This window comes from Pan troglodytes, chromosome 7, assembly GCF_028858775.2.
Source record: "Pan troglodytes isolate AG18354 chromosome 7, NHGRI_mPanTro3-v2.0_pri, whole genome shotgun sequence".
Classification (NCBI taxonomy): Eukaryota; Metazoa; Chordata; class Mammalia; order Primates; family Hominidae; genus Pan; species Pan troglodytes.
Window position 1 is genome coordinate 103,545,804 of NC_072405.2, and position 13,080 is coordinate 103,558,883.

Here is a 13,080-nt window from a genome sequence, read left to right on the forward strand (position 1 = left end):
AGGTTGAATAAATCAATCAATAAAGGAGTGAACACTGTATTCAAACAATCCAGCGTAGACTACAGCCCCCATAGAATGACCATCATAGCTTCCTGACTGCTCCTGCTGCCTGGACATGTGCCAGACAATACTAATGCCTTCTGTTATTAGCGTGCTTTAAAAGTTACTAAGGATGTTCATGTCTGTTAAACTCGTTTTATACCCACAACAACCTCTTGTTGGGAAGGCAGACACCTTGATCCCAACTTTATATATTAGGGAACTATGGGGCACAGAAGTAAAGTAACGTCTCAGTTCACACATCAGTGGACCTTACTGATAGAAATGGAACTCAAGCCAAAGCCTAGTTATTACTCCCTGCCTACTGTTCCACTGGAAGATGTGTATATCCAGTGAAAGATATATAAGATATATACATATATAGACATATATGTAGATATGGATATATATATACCTTCCAATGGAAGAGTAGGCAGAGTACAGTAGAAAAGTGGCACACACACACACACACACACATAGTACATTCTAATTACTCATGGTATTCCATAAAGTCTCTGCAAACACTCAGTTAGCAAATATGAAACTGTTGTTCCTAAGGATGAGCACTTGTGTGTGTGTATGTATATACACACTATATGTGTGTACAAATGTATACATATATTGTGTGTATATATATATACACACAGAATGATATAAATATGTAGATTGATCACCATCTTAAATCCTAAAAAATAACTTAAAATGTAAAAGGCTTTGGAAACGTGGATTCTATCTTCTGATATACATATACATCAATTTACAATTAAATATGAAGTAGTGTTCAGCTAAAGATGTGTAGTGCTTTGCTACAGGTAAGACATTGGTAATAGATTGGTAGATTCTATTTTCTTTATTTTACAAGTGAGAAAATGAGGCTCAGAAAAGTTGAGACTTGACTGAAGCTACCCCACTAACAGGCACCAGGGTTGGGATTCAGACCCTATCCAACTGGCCCCAGAGCCAGAGCTTCTTGTCCTACACTGCCCTGCCCCCCTACTGCCTGCATCCTCTGGTGACCTCTGTATGAGAGGACACAAGAACAGAGGAACGTCTTGTTTAAACCTCACCTGGGAATTCGTACATAGCAAGTCTCAAATTTTTCATGCTCTGCATGTGCCTGAATGACTGTGAAAGCACCAGGAATATTGATTTCGGAGTTACAAATAAATATTAGTGAAGAGGTGAAGTCACAGATATGGACTCGGTGAATGATGAAGATTGACTAATAAATATCATATCATAATCATATGGTACCATATCGTATCATATCATAGGAATGACCTTTCCCCTACATCTGGTCTCTTGGACAAGGGAAGCAAGACCAGGTTTGTGATAACAGGGCTGAGGCACCAATAGGCAACAGTGGCTTTTGCCAGTTTTCTACTTCTACATTTAGTCCTCTTCCAGTCTGCTGGCTAGACAGACATAGTTACTTCTGGCTTTCATGGTCCTTGTAACACTTGTGGGCACTGAACCAATGTAAAAAGAGAGGGGGAGATGTATTTCACCCAAAGGACTCAGCTTTCTCTTACTCTGCCTTCAGCACAGGGAAAGAGAGACCATTGCCAACAGGGTGGGAGTGTGAGATGCAGTGAGGAAGCCATAGCAAGCCAGAGAATGCAGAGGCAAGAAATTCTAATCAAGAGCTTCAGGGAAGACAGCTCTGTGGTGTGGTCATCAAGAGCAACACTCTCGACTTCGAACTGGCATTAGGCCTGTTTGACATCTAAACAGCACAGCTGCAATAGTCTTGGACCAGCCAACAAAGCAATGGTTGCCAAGTCAGGGAACACACAGAAGTGCCCAAGGTGGAGAAAGCAGAGCACCTTCTACGTTGGTCTCTGCAACTAAAGAGAGACCAATCGCATTGATTGCACGACTGGAGAGAGTGATTAGATAAGCATCTCTGAGCTAACTGCTACTTCATGAGCCTCTGCTCCCTATGGGCCCTGTGTCAGTCACTTGGCACATACTAGATATTTAATTCTGACAAGAACACAGTCTGGTGGATTATTGTGCTCTTTCCACCAATGAACAAACGAAGCCTTGAAGAGGTGAAGTGACTTGCCTAGGGCCATTCAACCAGTCACAGGGGCAAAGCCAGGATTTCAGCCTAGAGTTCTCTGAAGCCAATGGCCATGTTTTTTCCACTACATAGATACTTAGATGCCTTCCACAGTTCTGGAGAGAAATATAGATGTGGATCTAAAAATAGCTGGCAGGAGTTTCCCGGCACTAGAATTCTCTGTTTTATTTAATAATGAAGCCAAATTAAAGGGCCCACTCTGAGAAAAAAGGAAAATGCAATTCATCAAATTGATGGCTTGTGTTCTTATATTAGGAAATTGACCTTCTGAACTGAGTATTTCAATCTACATGGTGATAATGTGTGTGTTCTAATAACTATAGATTTTTCATTCTCATTATCACAAAAGAAATAATTTGTTATAAAAGGCACAGTTCCAAAGGCATCTGACTACCCTTACTGAAAAAAAAATATGAAAGGCTTTGGAAATATGTGGATTCTATCTTCTGATATGTACACATCAATTTAACAATTTAATATGAAGTAGTGTTCAGCTAAGGATGTGTGGTGCTTTGCTAAATGCAAGACATTTGAAAAAAAACAATAGATTGGGATGTTCCATGATTCCCAAATTTGCCTGGATTCATTCATTTTTGCCCAGGCATACATGGAAGCCAGCCATGAACACATAACAAAACATGCATTTACCCCATGCTTCTAGGGAACAAAAGCTTTGCTCCAACACTCTCCTAACTTGCCACCTTCTCAGTCTTCTCAGTCTATGGAACAAGAAACAGCATTCCTTTAGCTCCCAAGTCTTATGCATTGTATTTTTTAAATAATGTGCAATTGATTCAGTGCCTGTGAACTTCCTCTAAACATCCAAACCACTTAGGATCATTAAGATGCTTTCAGAATGCAGAGAATGTATCCCTCAAGTACTCTTTTCCACTTGCTGTAGATTGAAAGTTGCCTCTGTCTCACCCAGTCTGGGTGTCAGCTCATGGCTCATTACTGTAAATTACTAACATTAGAAATGGTGAATCACCAAGATGAATTGTGGAAAATGTACACAAGAGGAATTACCAGGCCATGCGCTGGTGGGGTGTGCTAGGTGTTATTGTAGGAAAACAAGATGCAAGAGTTGTGAAGATATTAATTTACTATATCAATAATCATATTGCTGTGCAGGAATATAGAATGTAATTTTTAAAAGCAGCAACTACTATTCTGGTTTCTTTAACTGAAGCCACCCACTTCTGAGACATGGCTCAGCTTTGACAATGGATTGAACATGGCAGGAATGACAGCAGAGGGTTGAGGCTGGCTGGCCAGAGGTAGGAATAACACTTGACCATGTTGAACGGAGTCCACTGCCTTGGGCCCCTCATTTGGGGTATCCTCAGTCTGTTGTCGTAAATGACAGAGAACCAGGGACTCAGGGAAACAGAATAGTCAGGAGGCCTAACGTAAGTCTAGAGAGTAAGTTTAAAAATAATGAGTACGGTCTCCATAAGTCATACAAGGAAATCAAGTATATTATATTTATGAATAATATATTTCATTATCCTGTGGTAGGACTAGCTTAACTTCTACACACATGCCTTTGACTTACTAAATCTTTCCAAGTTGCCTTCCTTGAGGTTTATCATAACCTAATTTGCCTTTGTAAGAAAAATATTAGGGGGAATAGGTAGTCTCAGAACTACCCTATAAGTAAGTCAGTGGCATTTAAACCTATTGATCCTGATCTATAATAAGAAATACATTTAACATCATGACACAGTACAAACAGATAAATACATAAAGAAAAACATACATGTACAAGCTTAATGAAACAATACTTAACTTCAATAAATGGTGACTGAAGGAATAAAACAATGAAGAAAGGGTACAATCACACAATGATGTATTATGTAGTCAATAATTATATTTACCTATATTGTTTAATAACATGCTACAATGCTCACAACAAAACAATATAATGAAATATAGAGAAATGTTGAAAAACAACAGTGGTATATATAATATGACCCCAATTTTTAATCCAACACTACCTTGATAAATTCAGACTATTAATGCAATTTTTCTTTAGGATTCAGGACATTCTTAAAGTGAACAGTCCAAATTGTATTTGCTGTCTAGAAAACCAACAGAAGTGTAGCTTATCAAGGAAAAAGATGAGAAGCTCCATCAAATTATAAAAAGGAAGCAACAAATTCCTGAAAGATTTAGACCGTGTACACAATCAATTAATATTGTTCAAAGCATGAGTCCTAATTAATTAGAATAACAGCAGTAACAACTATTAAGTACCTGCATTCGGGAATACTCTTATTGCCTACCAAAAAGAAAAATAAAACTACACCAATTCATAATTTATGCCATGCAACTAATGAGAAATATTGAGTTACTTTACAATCCATCATTCACCTATCTGAGCACATAATATTTTTCAGCCCTATGAAATACCAAGTTCTTTAATAGGGCATGGAGATCCCAAAGACGAATTAGACAGAAATCTTGCCCTTAAGCAGGTCAAAACCTACTGGGTGATCCAGGTAGGTAGACACTGACATTGAATGTGATAAGCTCAACACTGAAGTTGTACATAAAGGCTACGAAGACAGTGCAGCTGTAGGTCTTGGGTAAATGGGAAAAGTTTTCAGAGAGGTTGATTCTAGGCTGAGTCTTAAAAACTGTGAGGAGTTTGCCAAATAGACAAAGGAGGGAAAGGCATTCCCAGGAGAGAATAACAGGTTCAAAAGCTTAGAGATGGAAGAGGATGCTTCCAATCTGGGAATCCCAAACATTTTAGTAGAACTAAAATGCAAGATACTAGATCTGTAGAGAATGGGAAGAGATGAAGTAAGCAGGGGGAAAAAGTGTCTTAATGCTATTCTAAATAGTTTGGGTTTCATAGCAGAGAGCCCAGAAAATATTTGGGACTGAGTAGTGACATGATCTCATTTGTGTATCAGAAAGATTATTCTGGGATGAATTTGGAGGCACTGGGGCTTATTTTGGAGTTGGACTTAGACCTGCAGACACTTATCACTGTTAGATGGGCCCTTCCAAGAGAATTTGTAAACAGAGATCTTGCTCTCAGGAAATTTAACATTTAATTCATAGAACCCAAAATCACAGCCTACAGAGAAATGCACTTTCTTAAGGTAATGTGTTCTGTTTGCCAGCACTTTGACACACAGAGAAGTGCTGGCTTCATAGAAATAATTAATCCTCTTTTTCTGCCACTGGGATAAACAAAGGAAAGAAAGAAATAGATGTTATAAAAAAATAAAATCCAAGGCAGATCAAAGGGGATGTGGCGGAGGATTCAGCAACTGCCACCCTTAAGCAAAGAACAGTAATGAAGAAATGAGTTTTGGCAGCCTAGCCAATGGGATATGAAAGAAATTAATCCAGAAGGGATGTAATGACCTGAAAAAAATGATGAGCAAAGTCCAGAAGGATTAGAAGAAAGAAAAAGGCAGCAGACAGGTAAGAGCCATTTTCTTCTCTGTCTTGTCTATCTGAAGGATATCAGATAGTCCTCAGCGATGGGAGCTGTGGAAAAGCAAGCCAAAGAATTGATTTGGCAAAGTCATTTAAATTTCTTATTCTTCTTATTCATTTTTTCTCGTTAAGGCAAAGAATGGTACTTTAATTTACTGTCATAACACAGGAACTAGCTATTGATAAGATTAACCTTGTTCAATCATGACGAAATTTCAGTAGACTCAGGACACATTTTTGGATACTTTGTTTTCCCAGCTAAAGATAAGAGTTGCTCCTGAGACTCAGACCTTTAGTATAATGTACACTGATGGTTTTTATTTTTTTCTTTCCAGAATGGACTTCAGTGCAACAGGGAATTAAACTGAAATCATTAAATTCTTTCTGCTTAGCACTTTAGAGAAAATTTCTATCAGCCTGCCTAAGGTTAGTGAATACTGTAATAATAAATTGTTAATACTGAAGTCTTTGGAATTTATCTGATTTTCAAATGATTTTTTTCACCTCATTAAGTAGAGTCTTATTTTCTCTGAGTTCTTTGGGTAAGAAACAGAGACAATAATCTTGATGGTCTTAAAGCAAAGGCTCTCAGATAAACTTTTTTATTTTTGAGACGGAGTCTCACTCTGTCTCCCAGGCTGGAGTGCAGTGGCGCAATCTTGGCTCACTGCAAGCTCCGCCTCCCAGGTTCATGCCATCCTCCTGCCTCAGCCTCCCGAGGAGCTGGGACTACAGAAGCCTGCCACCACCCCGGCTAATTTTTTTGTATTTTTAGTAGAGACAGGGTTTCACCGTGTTAGCCAGGATGGTCTCGATCTCCTGACCTTGTGATCCGCCCGCCTCAGCCTCCCAAAGTGCTGGGATTACAGGCGTGAGCCACGGCTCCCGGCCTCAGATAAACTTTTGGCCTCAGATAAACTTTTAAGTGCCATGGAAGTTCATAAGGACAGGTCAGAATCTGCAGACAGTTGAGTAATAGCTCCAAAGACTTGGGTTCTTATTTATTAACTGATTTGTGCTTTTTATACACAATTTGATGTCTGTTTCTTGGGCCTAACGTGACAGTGCTCACCATGGGAAACTGAAACCAGGAATTTAATCTCAAATTTCTGAAGACATTCAGACTTATCCATTGTTCTATGAATCAGGAATATGTTAACAGAAGTTCTGGTTATTGAAGAATCTTCAGAATGAAAATCAAATTATGAAATCCCCAGGTAATTTGACTTCATGGCCAGCATTGAATCTCAGAATATTTTTTATAAGGGCTACAAAAGTGTGACTATTAAGCTTTTAAAAAAAATTAAAATATCTTTTCAGTTGTAATATTCCCACCATGGGTGAAGTCTGCTGTCTGATTGCTAGAATTTTGGCCGATGCCTTCTTGCACCTCTATGAACCCGACTCCAGCCCCTCCCCTCTAATTACTGCCCACAGTGAAGAGAGAATTTCTGCCCACTCCCTGCAAGCCCAGGTAGGGGAGCATTTGCCAAGAAGCCTGCCCTTTACCGCAAGTGTGCAAAGTGGCAACCGCAGCTGACAACATCCCCAGGGGCCCTGTCTTGTGGTCTGGCCGCAGTGAGAATTTTCTGGGCTTCCTAGGGGAGAGGGCACTGACCCAGGTTTCAGCTGGAGCCTGCTGCTGGAGAACTAATTACTAGTGTGAAAAAAGCCTGGATTCAGGTCAATGTTTTCTCAAACATTGTTTACATTTGATTTTAAATCCATACAATGGCAGAATTGACATTTGCAGCTTGCTACCACATTCATTTGCGAGGTTTTATGTTACTTTATTTTTAGGTTGGAAATGTTTGAGGAGGCATTTATCATGAAAGCCGTGGCCTTTGCTCCTAAAGCTTCGTCTCACAAGTACAATAACAAAAACTGCTAATTAAAAGAGGGAAAACAACCAGGAGTCAAACACAAAGGGGCATCCCTGCCTCATCAGCACGGAACAATCGACCAGCTCCCTTCACTGCCCACGCGAGGCTCCATGTGAGGAAGCCTGCTCTGCCCTTCCAGGTATGTCCATGTAAATCTGTCTATGAGCATGAGTGGGAGAAAACACTCTTCTCTTATAAAATAATAATCTGAGATAGGCTAGGTTATTCTCAATAACAAAGAAGCCTCAAATCGCTGTGATTTAAACCAACAACATTTCTTTCTTGCAGTCCCAAAAGCCACTGTGTGTCCAGGTGACTCCAGAGCTACTGCCCCCATAGAGTGACTCAGTCACCCAGAGGGTGACTCAGAAATCCAACAGTGGTGCCACCATCACCTGGAGGTACCATCTGGAATAGTGCCCTCCTTGTTCTATCTGGCAGGAGAAAAAAATGCTAGTCTCTTACTAGTAATTCAATGCCTCATACAGGAAGTAATGAATGGCACAGCTTGTTGGCCAAACAAGTCACATGACCCCTACCTAACTGTAAAAGGACAAAAAAAGCTCATTCTCCTATGAACTTAGATGAACAGAATCAGATATGGGTGATCACTAAAGGTCTATATATAACACCTTATCTATATTTGGTCCTTCTCAGTTTATATAGCACTTGCATACATTTGAAATAATTGTTTTTTTAAAGAGATATTCTTTCTGTTTTTAAATAAATGTTAACACTCCTCACAGATACCTCTATTTTCCTTTTCTCATCCCTTTGTGATTTGCATTGTCACGTTGATACTTGTTCCTACCAAGTATCAGATAAGTCAGTTGAGACAAGAAAGTTTATTTCACTGAGAATATTTTGATGTTTAACATTGCTCTCAAAAATATATCTTGGTACACTCTACCACCATGAACTATCACCCAAAAGACAATTTTATAAGCTCTAAATTAAAAACAAATAAAATGAGGCTCTGAAACAATAAATATGTTTCAACAGTTGACTAAATTAGAAAGAGTTTGAACTGGAACCATCTGAAATCTCACCCAGCCCTTTTTCACCACTCACAGCTACTCTAAAATGTAAAAGGGAACACATCAGTTCCAGTTTATGGAGAAATTAAACCACAAAATTTTAAGTAACTTGCCCAGGATCACACAGCTGATTAGCAGCAGAACCAGATTTCAGCCCAGGTATCCTGGCTGTACATCCTACTTTAACCACCATGTTACACAGCTTCATGTACCAAAAAAAAAAAAAAAAAAAAATCCAATATTGCTTTCTATTAAAGAGAACATCAAAGAACATGAATCTGGACAGGCAGACAGAGCAGATGTGTTGATGGGCCTTTTGTGCCAGGCTACGAAGATTTGACTAATACTCCAACCGAAGGGCCAACAAATGTTTTCTGTAAAGGGCCAGGCAGTAAATATTTTAGGTTTTACAGGCCCTATAATCTCTTTCACGACTACTCAACTCAGCCATTGCATTAAAGTAGCCATAACAACAAATAAATGAATGAAAGTAGCTGTATTCCATTAAAGATTTTTTTATAAAACTGGACAGTAGGCTAGATTTGGCTCATGGACCGTGGTTCTCTCTGCTGTAAGCAATGAGGGTCCTTGAAGAATTCTGACATGATCAAACTGGTGGCAGATAGTGGTGTTTTGGTGTACGGCTGGTGGAGGGTGAGAATAGAAACAGAAAAACAGTCTATATAAGAAGTGATGGGCGCCAGAATGGAGATAGTAGTGGTAAAGAAGTAGAAGAAGGCATGGCCAAAAGGTGTCTTGTGCTGGTACAACTGATGAGTTTGTCATTCAATTGGCTGTGTAAGAAGAAGAAGGGGAATATGTCCAGGAGGACCATGGGCACACAGTATTATTAGGCACCTGTTAGGAAATACAAGAGAGAAAGTAAGGTGAAGAGAGTTGAAGGGTAAAGACATATTTTGGGATGGAGCAAGTTTAAGATGTCTGGATTGACTTGGCATAGATGCCTATTAGAAACTTGAGTACATGTATCTAGAGCATGGAAGAGAAGTCTAGGTGGAAGATACAAGCTCAGAGTCAACAGCATAAAGAGGGATTGTAAACTGTTGGAGTTTTGGAGACAGCCCCAGAACTAAAGAAGAGAAAGTGGCTGATGAGAGATTTATGTTATCAATATTTACATAAATATCAATATTTAGGGAGGAAAAGACACCTAGAAGGAAGACCAAGAAAAGGCACAAGGAACTCAAGGAAGAAACAAAATGAGGAAGGAAAATTTAAGAGGAATGGGGAGATCAGCAGTGTTAAATGTTACAGGGAAAATCAATAAGATGACTGAGAAGGGTCCACAGAGGTCGACCACTACAAGGTCATTGGTGACATTAGAAAGAAGAGTCACACCAGATTGGAGAGAAAGAATGTCAACTTCAATCAACTGAAGACAAAGATGGAGACAAAGGTGATAAGGCAGTATCTCCTTAATTCCAAAGAAGGGACTACAGACACTCAGGTGAGGAGGGTTTGCAGAAGATATAGGAAAGAAAGAGAGAGAAAAACCAATGGAAAGATTCCTGAGAAGTGCAAGCGGGTGTAATCCAGAACACAAGGAAATGGGCTTACTTCGGGTCTGAGGAGGCAGGGGAGCAGGAGAAATGCTTAGGCACGCACAGACACAGACGCTCTGAAGTGGAGAAGCAGAATGGTGAGGAGTTCAAAGCTGAGGAGCTTCTAGCTCGCCTGTGAATAAGAAGCGGTGTCGCCGGTGCCTCTATATCTGAAGACCCAAGAAAGGTGGTAGGCAGGGTTAATTCACAGTGTCAAAGAAGCCACCAACCATTAGTACCTAGAAGTTAAAAAGTCCAAATATTTTTGGTAAAAATTTGTGGGTACAGAAAAGGCAGTTGTCACTGCCTTTATAAAAGTTTAGCTAAGGCTCCTTTTAGAATAGTCCCAATAGCCATTTGTCTCTTTGACATGTGGCTGGCAAGTCCTTCACTACATGTTTCTACTTAGACCAGTTACAGTGCCTGAGATTCCACCATTAGATGGTGTTTCTGTGGAGTACCTTGAGGATAAGGATTAGTTAACAACTAGTTTAGAGGGATTAGTTAACAACTAGCTGATGGCAAGAAGGGTAGTCTGAGTTTGAGGGTGGCTAGGAAGTCAAAAGAAAGTGAACTGTACTGAAGTCTAAGTTCACTTCCTCCATGTGGAGACATGCGCTGGCCTCGAGCATAGTGCTGTGGTCATGTGTCTGTTTGCAACAAACCCCAAAAAAGCATGCATCCTTTGCAGATATATGATGCCTGTCAAAGTCAAACTCATGAAAGGGAAAAGTAAATACACCTGGGCTTTACTATATGTTATTTAGGCAAAGATGTTTTTAACAATATCCTGCAAAATAATACAAATGTGGAAGGAGAGATTTATCTCTATGAGCACAGCAGGGCTGAAAGACACAGTGCAATTGTTTTTAGAGATTAGAAAGACAAGGCAGGCTTGAGAGGAGGAACATTCACATCAGGAATCTGCTCTAATGGTGGGGTTACTGGGAAGGAGCATTCTGATTATGGGGTGATGAGGTGGTAAGATGCAGTAGAAGCCTCCCATACAAAACACCTGGGTTGACTAAAAGTGCAGCATTGGCCTGATGCAACACTTCACCTAATATGAAGTGCAGATGGGGAGCAACAATGGACCATCCTGAAATAAAGAACCCTGGCAGAGCTGCAGACCTTTCCTGCCTGATCCGTCAGACACCCTAGAGTAGACACAATGGATGAAGGCAAATTGCAACAGGCCAGTGGAGGGGTAGCTCAAAGAACCTTTTCTTCCTTCCTGTGCCCCAGGTAAATTCTGCTCATCTTTAACCCAGTTCCAATGTCAGCCCCTTGTAAAAGTTTCCCTGGTGGTCTTCCTACCCTTCAACAGAATTCAATGAGCCTACCTCTGTGCTTCCGTTAAATGACATTTGTGCTGGGAGTTCAGCAGCTCATGCAAGTAGATTGTGAAGGAGTCCTCCTTCTCAATGGATGCCCAACCCTGCAAAGACAGGCCTGTGCCTCCTCATTTGGCCTCCTTCCCTCAGTCCCTAATCCCCAGAAAAAATGTAATAAATGTGTGTTGAATTGAAATACATATGGGAACTTAGCACATTGAGAATGTTTTTGAAACTTCAATTTCTTGGCCAATTACACATAAAATTAGGAAAGTGGCTGAATGACAAATATTAAACTCTGAATCGTCTTCAAAATGTATAATAATGTGTGAAGCAGCAGGAATCTTTATTCTCTCCCTCTAAAAATATAATTATAGAGCAAGAAATGACTGGAAGAATCATTTGCTCCATTCTCCTCTGCCTCCAAGTAGGTTATATTAAATTATCCAAGACAGATGAAAATATATTCTTCTTTTTTTATTTCAAAAAAAGAGATTATAATTCTACCATTCTAGTATAAAAAAGGGCCTCAGCAAAGCACTTCATTCTGACTTCTTCTCTAAAGCCCACATGGTTCATTTTAAGTTGAGATAGAACCAGCTAGAGAAGACTTCTTTTGTCATAATTTTATAAATTATATGTACACATATCTATATATAATATGGATATAATAGATATATAATATAGCTATATATTTTATATGTGTGTGTTAATGTGTATTTATAGAGAGAATTTGTTCTATTTTTTTTTTTATTTTAAGTTCCAGGATACATGTGCAGAACGTGCAGGTTTGTTACATAAGTAAACGTGTGCCACGGTGGTTTGATGCACCTATCAACTCGTCATGGTTCTATTTAAATTTGAAACTTTCTTTTGTTATAATTTTACAAATGATACATTTATATATAACAGATATATAATACAAAATTATATTGTGTGTGTGTGTGTGTGTGTGTGTGTGTACAGGGGAGTGAGAGAGAGAAATGACTCAAATTTGAAATTTCTGAAATGCTTAAGTAAGAAATTTCTTTACTTGAAATATCAAACTCTAGGAATTTCTAGTCTTGATCAAATCCGGCTTTAGACATGCAACATGCTGGTAAAAAGACACACTAAGACGGCTCTTTAAGTCATTATATACACAACAGTCATTCCTAACTCACACTTCCCTGTGTCTGAAGTTTTAAGGTGGGGGAACATATACATTTATTCTTTTTGTTGTCATGAGGATTTTAGATCTGAATTTTTAGTCATCAGTAATCATTCCTATTAACAAATAGAAGAAAAGAACTGAGGGTTGGGTAGTGAACAGAATAGTGCAGTATGGATTGAGGTTGTTTCAGTGAAATCTTGAGTGATTCAGAGAACCAAGGAAAGGCCAACAAGACAGTCCTGCGTTAATGGATGAAGGAGCGGTCAGCTGGGACACCATCAGGAAACCCAGGCCACATTCCAGCCTGGGAACCTAGAGGGCTCTCTGCGGACCACCCACCTAGTTACTCCAAGGAGGTTATGTACAGGCTCTCAGTCTACTCCATGTCTTTATTTCTGGGACTACAGTCATATTTCAGGAATGGACTTTCATAACTTGGAGTGAAAACAAAACAGAGAGGCATTGGATATTTGGAAAGAGGAAAAAAGGAAAACAAGACGTTTATTAGGATAAAATGCAACATGATAGAT

General features: G+C 39.4%; 1 long non-coding RNA gene across 1 annotated transcript; it reads left to right on the forward strand.

The window, feature by feature from the left end:
• Positions 1 to 5,051: 5,051 nt before the first annotated feature.
• Positions 5,052 to 11,997, forward strand: LOC104007684 (uncharacterized). Its single transcript, XR_001720308.4, has 4 exons — positions 5,052 to 5,566; positions 5,917 to 6,007; positions 7,382 to 7,603; positions 9,659 to 11,997. It is a non-coding gene; the product is annotated as an uncharacterized LOC104007684 (long non-coding RNA).
• The last annotated feature ends 1,083 nt before the right edge of the window (positions 11,998 to 13,080 follow it).